Source organism: Chiloscyllium punctatum, chromosome 41 (genome assembly GCF_047496795.1).
Source record: "Chiloscyllium punctatum isolate Juve2018m chromosome 41, sChiPun1.3, whole genome shotgun sequence".
Classification (NCBI taxonomy): Eukaryota; Metazoa; Chordata; class Chondrichthyes; order Orectolobiformes; family Hemiscylliidae; genus Chiloscyllium; species Chiloscyllium punctatum.
The window spans coordinates 9,385,447-9,394,921 of record NC_092779.1 but is presented as its reverse complement, the minus strand read 5'-3'; the positions used below and the strand labels follow the sequence as shown (position 1 = coordinate 9,394,921).

The 9,475-nt window shown below is 42.6% G+C and overlaps 1 long non-coding RNA gene across 1 annotated transcript; it reads left to right on the top strand.

The window, feature by feature from the left end:
- The first annotated feature begins 7,004 nt into the window (after positions 1–7,004).
- LOC140465112 (uncharacterized) lies at positions 7,005–8,756 on the top strand. The gene is made up of 2 exons (XR_011955105.1): positions 7,005–7,069; positions 8,586–8,756. It is a non-coding gene; the product is annotated as an uncharacterized lncRNA (long non-coding RNA).
- Positions 8,757–9,475: the final 719 nt, after the last annotated feature.

Genomic DNA, 9,475 nt, shown 5'->3' with positions numbered 1-9,475 from the left:
ATAGTGATCCTCTACAGTGCGATTTTCCACAGCAATCTTCTGCAGCATGATTTTCCATAACGATCTTTTACTGTGGGGATTTCCATAGCGATCCTCTACAGTGTGATTTTCCATAGCGGTCCTCGACACCGCGATTTTCCCTACTGATCCTCTGCAGAATGATTTTCCATAGGGATCCTCGACAGCATTATTTTCCACTGCGATGTTCTACAGAGTGATTTTCCATAGTGATCCTCTACTGTGCAATTTTCCATATTGATCTCCTACAGAATGATTTTCCATAACGATCTCCTATAGCGTGATATTCCATAGTGATCTCCTACAGGGTGATTGTCTGTGGTGATCCTCTACAGCACGATTTCCCATAATGATCCTCTATTGTGTGGTTTTCCATAGCGATCTCCTACAGTGTGATTTTCCATCGCGATCTCCTACAGTGCAATTTTCCATAATGATTTCTTACGGCACGGTTTTCCATAGCGATCATCTACAGCATGATTTTCCATAACGATCTCCAATACTGTTATTTTCCATAGCGATCCTCGACAGTGTGATTTTCCATAGCAATCCTCTAAAGAGTGATTTTCCATAGTGATCCTGTACAGAGGGATTTTCCACAGCGACCTCCGACAGTGTTATTTCCATAGCAATCTCCTACAGAACGCTTTTCCACAACGATCTGCCACAACACAATTTTCCATCGCGATCTCCTACAGCGCGATTTTTCTCAGCGATCTCCTTCAGTGTCATTTTCCATAGTAATCTCCTACAGTGCCTTTTTCCATAGCGATTTCCTACAGTGTGATTTTCTTCAGCAGTTTTCCATTGCATAGTTTTCTATAGCATGAGGTCACAGAGGAACATAGCTGTCGGTTTATTCCAGAACAAATCCAACCTGGCCAGTCAGTCTACTCTCAATCATCAGTAAAGTGATGGAACTTGTCAGCAAAGGTGCTATCAAGCAATGTTTGTTTGGAGTAATTACCCAATCCCTATAGCCCAGTTTGTGTCTCATCATTTCCACCTAGTTTATAACCTCATCACAGCTTTGGTTCAAACATGGACAAAAGAGTTGGATTCCACAGATGAGGTGACAGATGAGGTACTGACCATCACCTACAAAAGACAAACTAACACCACCCCTCAACATCATCATTATCGTCACTGAATCCCCTGCTATTAACATCCTGGGAGTTACCATTGACCAGAAACTCAACTGGGCTCACCATGTAATCACAGTGCTACAAGAGTAAGTTAGAGGTTAGGAATACTGTAGCAAATAAGTCACCTCTTGACACCCCAAAATCTGCCCATCATTTAAAAGGCACATGTCAGGAGTGTGATGGAATACTCTCCATTTGCCTTCAACAAAACTCAAGAAGCTTGGCACCATCCAGGACAAAGCAGCTCACTTGGTTGACACCACATCCATAAGCATGCACTCCTTCTACGGCTAATGCTCAGTAGCAGCAGTGTTTAAAACCTACAAAATGCACTGCAGAAATTCACCAAAGACTGTTGAACTGCACGTTTCAAACTTACAACTACTTCCACCTCGAAGGACAAGGGCAGCAGATACATGTGAACACCACCACCTGCAAGTTCGCCTCCAAGCCACTGGCCACCCTGACTTGGAGAAATGTCACTGTTCCATCAGTGTTGCTGAGTTAAATTCCTGGAATTCCCTCGCTAGTGGCATTTTAGGTCTACCTATAGCACATGGACTGCAGTTGTTCAAGAAGGCAGTTCACCCTCATCTTCTCAATTGGTACCAAGTGACAGGTAACTGAATGCTGGCCCATATAGCGATGACCATCTCCCATGAATGAATCTGTAAAAAAAAAGCACACTGTCATAGCACAGAACCATCTCTCTCTCTCAAGTGCAAGTTAGTTTTTATGTGACCTTTTCCATCGCTAATGATGCAGACTGGTTATTTATGTCTTTATTATTAACCCTTTACAGTTACATGAGTCACAACAGTGACCAAACATGTTAAAGGTAGGTGTTAAGGAGTAACTTAACAGAGGAGATACAGATAGAGAAGTTAACAGGGGAATTCCGTAGTTCAGGGCATAGGCTGTTGAATGCCTTAACACCAGTGGATGTGTGATCCAAATCAGACAGGGCAGGAACACAGAGATCTCAGATGTTTATAAGGTGGGTTCAAAACAGTGACAGAGACTGGCACTGTGATAGGGAGAGGTGAGGTACTGAACACTGTAGCCCAGTTGTAGGAAGGATATTATTAAAATGGACAGGATTCAGAAAATATTTACCAGGGTATGGCTGGGAATGGAAGTTTGAGTTATAAAGAAAAGCTGGATGGGCTGGGACTTTTTTCACTTGATTTGAAGACAAGTATGAGAATTTTAAAATTGAGGCGACGAGAGTCAGTATAGTTGAGCAAGGGCTGGGATGAATGGAACCTGATGCAAGTTAAGATACAGAGCGGTTTACCGAAGGTGCAAGGTAGGAGTTTGGTGAGCAGAGCCCTGCAGGTCTGGAGGTCACTAAAGGGATGAAACAGAAGTGGAGCTGGGCAATGTGACAAAGCTGGATGATCTCAGTGATGGACACCAGTTGACTGGACTACCTGAGATTGGGTTTTGGTTGAGGGTGATGGGGACAATATGAGCTCAGAAGCTTTATACTGGGACAGAGCTGCACTGCTTTTGGAGTGGCATTGTTCACTGTAGGTAGAACATATGGGGTGGAGCGGTGACTCAGTAGTTAGCACTGCTGCCTCACAGCACAAGGGATCCAGGTTCAATTCCAGTCTCAGGTGACTGTCTGTTTGGGGTTTGCACATTTTCCCCACATCTGCACAGGTTTCCTCCCACAGTCCAAAGATGTGCAGGTTGGGTGGATTGGTCATGCTAAATTGCCCATAGAGTCCAGGGAGTTGCAGGCTAGGTGGGTTAGCAGTGGGAAATGCAGGGTTACAGGATGCTCTTCAGAGGGCTAGTGTGGACTCAATGGGCCAAAGGCCTGCTTCCACACTGTAGGGATTCTATGATTCTAATAGAATTGATAAAGAACTACAAAGTAATGGGGCTAACACAGGTTGCAAGAATTGCTAACTGTGTGCACTGAATAGCATTGAGCCCTGGCAATAAATCTCTCCTGGAGTTCAACGTTTACCATTCAGTCAGTCACTTGGCTCCATTTTGAGAATTTGTTCCCTAAATTTAATAAATAGTGAAAAAAATTATACCCAAAAACTAAATTAGTTACTCTATTTAATTAATTTGTTTGAAGCCTGAATGTTCTTATTAATTTAGTTATTGCTTTAATAATTTATAGCCTACTTCCATTTAATAATGAATGTAGTTACCACATGAGAAATACATGTTATAACTCAGGAATATGAAACTAGCTGTGTGTTTTTAAAGCTGACATTATTAAATTATCATGTTTATATTCCACATTTCTGTATTCCTGGAGATTTGCAGCAGTTTCGATGCAGAACGACAACATCTCAAGAACCTGCGCAATTCTGAAGCTGGACTCATTGCCAACTTTAAACATTTTATTTGGAACTGTTTTACCACTGAGTAAAATTTATTTTTCCTTGTCCTAAATTGGGAAGGAGAAAAAAAGTAAGTGAAAGAAATGAGAAATAGAGAAAGGTGATCTTCACAAACCCAGATGACTAAGAAGGTATTTGGCACACTTGCCTTCATTGCTCAGATTTTTGAGTGTCAGACTTGGGACGTCATGTTGAGGCTGTACAGGATGTTGGTGAGGCCTCTTCTGGAATACTGTGTGCAGTTCTGGTAGCCCAGTTGTAGGAAGGATATTATTAAAATGGACAGGATTCAGAAAATATTTACCAGGGTATGGCTGGGAATGGAAGTTTGAGTTATAAAGAAAAGCTGGATAGGCTGGGACTTTTTTTCACTGGAGCGTAGGAGGTTGAGGGGTGACCTTACAAAGATTTATGAAACCATGAGGGGCGTGGATAAAGTGAATGACAAAAGTCTTTTCCCGAGGGTGGGAGAGTTCAAAATCAGAGGGGTTCCTTTTAATGCGAGAGAAAACGTTTTAAAAAGGACATGAGGGGCTCTTTTTACACAGAGAGTGGTTGATGTCTGGAATGAGCTGTCGGAGGAAGTGATGATTGCAGATACAGCTACAACATTTAAAAGACAATTGGATAAGTACATGAATAGGAAGGTTTTGGGGGGAAATGGACCAAGTGCAGGCAAGTGGCACTAATTTAGTCTGGGAACATGGTTGTTATGGACTGGTTGGACCCTAGGGTCTGTTTCCATGCTGTATGACTCCATGTATTCTATGACTCGAAACGCTGAATGAAAGGGGAAGGCGATGATGTAGTGTATTACCTCGAGATTATTAATCCAGAAACCCAGGTAATCTTCTGGGGACCAGGTCTGAAACCCACCCTGAACAGTGGTGAAATTTGAATTCAATAAAAATCTGGAATTAAACGTTTAATGATGATAACGAAACCAGCATTGATTGTCATAAAAACCCATCTGGTTCACTGATGTTCTTCGGGGAAAGAAACTGCCATCCTTACCAAGTCTGAAGTACATGTGACTCCTAGTCTACAGCAATGTGGTCGATTCTTAATGGCCTTCTGGGCAAATTAGAGATGGGTAATAAATGCTGGCCTAGCCAGTGACACCCATGTCTCGTGACTGAATATTAAAAAATGCCTTTTGGAATACTATTGCTTCACAACAACAGTAATTTTTATTTACAGTCATGGAGGAGTTGGTGTTAGATTGGGATGGACAAAGTTAAAAATCACACAACACCAGGTTATAATCCAACAGGTTTATTTGGAAACACGAGCTTTCAGAGCACTGCTCCTTTATCAGGTGGTTGTGAAGTGTAAGATCGAAAGACACAGAATTTATAACAAATGTTTACAGTGTGATGTAACTGAAATTACATATCCAGGTCTTTTTCAATATAATTTCAGTTACATCACACTGTAAACGTTTGCTATAAATTCTGTGTCTTAAGGTCTTATACTCCATAACCACCTGACGACGAAGCAGCACTCCAAAAGCTAGTGCTTCCAAATAAACCAGTTGGACTATACCCTGGTGTGTGATTTTTAACTTTTTTATTTACAGTGCACCTTTATTACAATAAAAGGTCCTGAGGTAATTCACAAGATTATGATGAAGCATAATATGAAAACATGCCAACCAAAGAGATATTAGATCAGAGGTTTCCTCATTTTCTTTCATGTGATGTGTGCATTGCGAGTAAGACCAGCTTTTGTTGCTCATTCAAAATTACCTTTGAACTGAAAGGCTTGCTAGGTCATTGCAGAGGATGGTTTAGAGTCCAACAATTCTGCAAAAATTTGGCACGTCTCGAAGCATCTGTGGAGAGAAAGCAGAGTTAATATTTCGGATCCAGTGACCCTTCACAGATGCTGCTATTGTTGTGATTCTGTTCGCCAAGCTGGGAATTTGTGTTGTAGACGTTTCGTCCCCTGTCTCGGTGACATCCTCAGTGCTTGGGAGCCTCCTGTGAAGCGCTTCTGTGATCTTTCCTCCGGCATTTGTAGTGGTTTGAATCTGTCACTTCCGGTTGTCAGTTCCAGCTGTCCATTGCAGTGGTCGGTATATTGGGTCCAGATCGATGTGCTTATTGATTGGATCTGTGGATGAGTGCCATGTCTCTAGGAATTCCCTGGCTGTTCCCTGTTTGGCTTGTCCTATACTAGTAGTGTTGTCCCAGTCGAATTCATGTTGCTTGTCATCTGCGTGTGTGGCTACTAGGGATAGCTGGTCATGTCGTTTCGTGGCTAGTTGGTGTTCATGGATGCGGATCGTTAGCTGTCTTCCTGTTTGTCCTATGTAGTGTTTTGTGCAGTCCTTGCATGGGATTTTGTACACTACATTGATTTTGCTCATGCTGGGTGTCGGGTCCTTCGTTCTGGTGAGTTGTTGTCTGAGAGTGGCTGTTGGTTTGTGTGCTGTTATGAGTCCTAGTGGTCGCAGTAGTCTGGCTGTCAGTTCGGAAATGCTCTTGATGTATGGTAGTGTGGCCTAGTCCTTTGGGTTGTGGCATGTCCTCATTCCGTTGTCTTTCCCTTAGGCATCTATTGATGAAATTGCGGGGGAATCCGTTTTTTGGCGAATACATTGTATAGGTGTTCTTCTTCCTCTTTTTGTAGTTCTGGTGTACTGCAGTGTGTTGTGGCTCTTTTGAATTGTGTCTTGATGCAACTTCTTTTGTGTGTGTTGGGGTGGTTGCTTTCGTAGTTCAGGACTTGGTCTGTGTGTGTGGCTTTCCTGTAAACCTTTGTGGTGAATTCTCCGTTCGGTGTTCTCTGTCCCATCACGTCTAGGAATGGGAGTTGGTTGTCCTTTTCTTCCTCTCTAGTGAATCGGATTCCTGTGAGTGTGGCATTGATGATCCGGTGTGTGTCTCTATTTCTGTGTTTTTAATGATTACAAAAGTGTCATCCACATATCTGACCCAGAGTTTGGGTTGAATTTGCGGTAAGACTGTTTGTTCTACCTTTCCATTACCGCTTCTGCTATGAGTCCAGAGATGGGTGAGCCCATGACAAGCAACATGATTTCGATTGGGACAACACTACTATTATAGGACAAGCCAAACAGAGAACAGCCAGGGAATTCCTAGAGGCATGGCACTAATCCCCAGATTCAATCAATAAGCACATCGATCTGGACCCAATATACCGACTACTGCAACGGACAGCTGGAACTGACAACTGGAAGCAGCAGATTCAAACCACTACAAATACAAGAGGAAAGATCATAGAAGTTCTTCACAGGAGGCTCCCAAGCACTGAGGATGTCACCCAGACAGGGGACAAAACGTCTGCAACACAAATTCCCAGCTTGGCGAACAGAACCACAACAATGAGCACTTGAGCTACAAATCTTCTCACAAACTTTGAATGCTGCTATTGATAAATCCACAGATGCTAACCGATCTATTGAGTTCCTCCAGTGATTTTTGTTTTTGTTTCTGATTTCCAGCATCCACAATTCTTTGTTTTATTTTGTTATGTTGTTCTGGATCTGGAGTCACAAGAAGGCCAGAGCAGGTAAGGAATGGCAGAGATCCTGACCTGAATGACATTAGTGAACCAGATGGGATTTTACCAATGGTCAACGATAATTGTGATGGTCACCAGTACTAATGAGATCAGTTTTATGTTCCAGAGTTATGAACGCAAGTTTTGAAGTTGCACCAGCTGCTACAGTGTAGGGTTTAAACTGCATTAATTAGCATGAAATACCAACCTAATGATGTTACCGTTTTTATATGGGGTCAAAAACTAGGTCAAGCCAGGAGGTTTTAAAGAGTGTCTTCAAGGTAAGAGATTGAGAAATGGAGACGTTTTGGAAAGAAAATTCAGACTTTAAGGCTCTGGCAACTTAAGTCACATTCCCCAATAGTTGGACGATCAAATCCAAGGACCCTCACAAGCTGCTGTGGTCGCTTTGACTGCCTGTATTATTACCACAGCCGACAAACAACATAGAAACAACCTGCAGATTTCACACCAGGCAATCACTAGGTTAATTTGATGTCTTTTGTGTTCAGGTGCTTGCTTTGTGATGACAATGGGCTTTGCACAAAAGGCTGACGTGAGTTATATAATGCCAGTCCTTCCACTCGCACGGCACGTTTGCGGCTATGCAGTCAGTTAGAACAAAAAACAAAAAAGATTTACAGCCCAAGAACAGGCCCTTCGGCCCTCCAAGCCTGTGCCAATCCAAACCCACTGTCTAAATCTATCTCCCAATTCCTAAGCATCTGTATCCCTCTGCTCCCCACCTTCTCATGCATCTGTCCAGACACATCTTAAATGAATCCACCGTGCCTGCTCTACTACCTCTGCTGGCAACGTGTTCCAGGCACCTACCACCCTCTGTGTGTATCCCCCTTAAACTTTACACCTCTCACCTTGAATGCATGACCTCTCGTTACTGAACCCCTCACCCTGGTAAAAAGCTTATTTCCATCTCTCTATACCCTTCATGATTTTGTAGACCTCAATCAGGTCCTCCCTCAATCTCCTTTTTTCTAATGAAAACAATCCTAACCTTCTATAACGTGATGGTTGAGAACTTGTGTAGCCCCATGTTGTTGAAGAATTATACTCTAGAAACAGCACTGAAAGTGTTGGTGCTGTAATCGAAAAACATCCAGCACACGTTTTAAAAGTTTATGCTGTTGAAACAGCATCCCAGATTTGTCAATCATGTTACAGTGAATTTATATTGATGAAATACATTATAGCAGAATGACCTGCATGTGAAAATAGCACATGCCTGGGGTACGTTCCCTATCACAAAGAAAGGGCTCAATAATTGGAGGTGAACAGTAGGTATGATATTGGCAACAGGATAGAGTTTGCAGTAATAAAGCAAGTGTCTCAAGAGAATTAATCTTCTGGTGATTTGAATGCAATTGTGGGAATGGTCAGAGTGTTGCATTGCCAGTCATGTGGTCATGAACATTCTCAGCTGGGACTAGCCCGGTGTCACTGGGAGGTGAACTGGCTGCTTTTCTTGATTGATGCTGACCTCTAGTGAGCATTTCTTCTCTTGCAGCAGCAGCGGCTGACACCGGGTGGAAATGAAGGAACTCAGAAAGAAATGAAAGGAGCGCAGGCAAAGGCGATCCAATCTCAGAAAGGTGGCTGAGTCCCTGTCTTCAGGAACCACGATCCTGGGCATTAACCTCTAGTTCTGTTATGATTTTAATAAAACTGAGAAACTGAATCTGTTGGGAAAGACTGAACTGGCTCTTTTTTGCAGTACAGAGATGAGTAACTAACCAGGCAAAGCTACTTACAACAACAACTTGCATTTATATAGCATAAATAGAAAATGCTGGAGAATCTCAGCAAAGTCTGCCAACATCTGTGGAGAGAGAGGCAGAGTCAGTGCTTTGAGTCCCATGACTATTCTCACTAGACCCTGTTAATCCAGAGACCTAGTAATGCTGTGGGGAAGTGGGTTTGATTCCTGTGACCAGATGGGGGAATTTGAAACTAATAAACAAAAATCTACAATTAAGGGTCAAATGATGATAAATGAAGCTGTTGCTAATTGTTGGGAAAAATCCCACCTGGTTCACCAATGCACCTTCGGGAAGGGAAACTGCTGTCTTTAGCCTACATGTGACTCCATACCCACAGCAATGTGGTTGATTCTTAACTACCCTCTGGGAAATTAGTGAAACTCCTCTCAGCATTTACTCTGTTAAGCTTTTTAAGAGTCCCAAATGTTTTTCAATCAGATCACCTTTCATCCTTCTAAATTCTAGTGAGTACAGTCCCAACCTGTTTAGCTTTTACTCACAACACAATCCCTCCAACCTGGGGACCATCCTAGTGAACCTGCTCTGAACTGCCTCCAAAATACCTTTTCTTAAATCAGGGGACTAAAATTGCCCACAGTACTCCAGATGTGCCTTCATCAGTTGCAGAAAGACTTCC